We start from the raw sequence: 1,065 nt of genomic DNA on the forward strand, positions 1-1,065 counted from the left end.
CAACTAAGAAGAGACGTTGTTGTCTTTAGGCAAATGGAGGGAGAAAGCTTCTATGAGGCATAGGGACACTTCAAAATGTTGATTCAAATATGCCAGCACCATGGATTTCCTAAGTGGATGCGACTACAAGTATTTTATAATGGGTTGGATGCAAATGCACAATCTGTGTTAGATGGAGTAGCAGCAGGAGCCCTTATGAATAGGACGTACGAGGATGCGATTGATATTATTGAAAATATTGCATTAAAATCCTTTCAATGGTCGATTGAATGCTTGACATATGGCCAGAAACCCGCTAGGGTCAAGCTAGTCAAGATGATGATAAGTATCAGCAGATAGTGGATAAACTAAATTGTATCGAATCTACTTCTACACTGTCTATACAGGGAGGAGACAAACCACTCTTTCATTTATCAACAATCCTGTCGAGGATGTGAATTACGTCGGGAATAGGGGTGGAAACCCTTACTCGAACACTTATAATCCTAGTTGGAGAGACCACTCGAATCTGAGATAGGAAGGAAAACAAGGAACATGCAATAGTTCAAATCAAGTTAAAAATACTAATTATCAACCTCCTTATTTGCAGAAACCTCAGGATAGGCCCAAACCAAGTGACCATACTGCATGTGGTCAGCGTCTGGATAGAATTGAGGGAGAGACGCAGTCAATGAGAACAGATGTCAAACAGATGCAATTTGAGTGCATCAACTCAACAAGAACATTAACTAAGCTCGAGGATCAAATGAGCCAATTGATAAGCATGATGGGCGACATCAAAAGAAAAATTGGCACGGGTATTCCTAGTAATACAGAAGACAACCCGCGGAGGGAAGGTAAGGAGCATGTGAATGCGATAGCACTTTGATTGAGCAAAGTACTAAGTAGCCGAGAAAACCCTACTCCGAAGGTAGTTATGGAGAATATTGATAATCCTCAAGAGGAATTCCCAGAATCTAAAGAAGACCCAAGGCCAAAAGAGGTAAAGACACCATAGGCTGAACCAAAAAAAGAAACACCTAAAGATGCCGAAATCACAAAGACCCCATTCCCTTTGAGACTTGA

The 1,065-nt window shown here is 41.0% G+C and overlaps 1 non-coding gene across 1 annotated transcript; it reads right to left on the reverse strand.

Moving 5' to 3' along the window:
- On the reverse strand, positions 1-107 carry LOC128032279 (small nucleolar RNA R71). Its single transcript, XR_008188407.1, has one exon. It is a non-coding gene; the product is annotated as a small nucleolar RNA R71 (small nucleolar RNA).
- Positions 108-1,065: the final 958 nt, after the last annotated feature.

The sequence above is a fragment of the Gossypium raimondii genome, chromosome 8 (genome assembly GCF_025698545.1).
Source record: "Gossypium raimondii isolate GPD5lz chromosome 8, ASM2569854v1, whole genome shotgun sequence".
In the NCBI taxonomy this organism is placed as follows: domain Eukaryota; kingdom Viridiplantae; phylum Streptophyta; class Magnoliopsida; order Malvales; family Malvaceae; genus Gossypium; species Gossypium raimondii.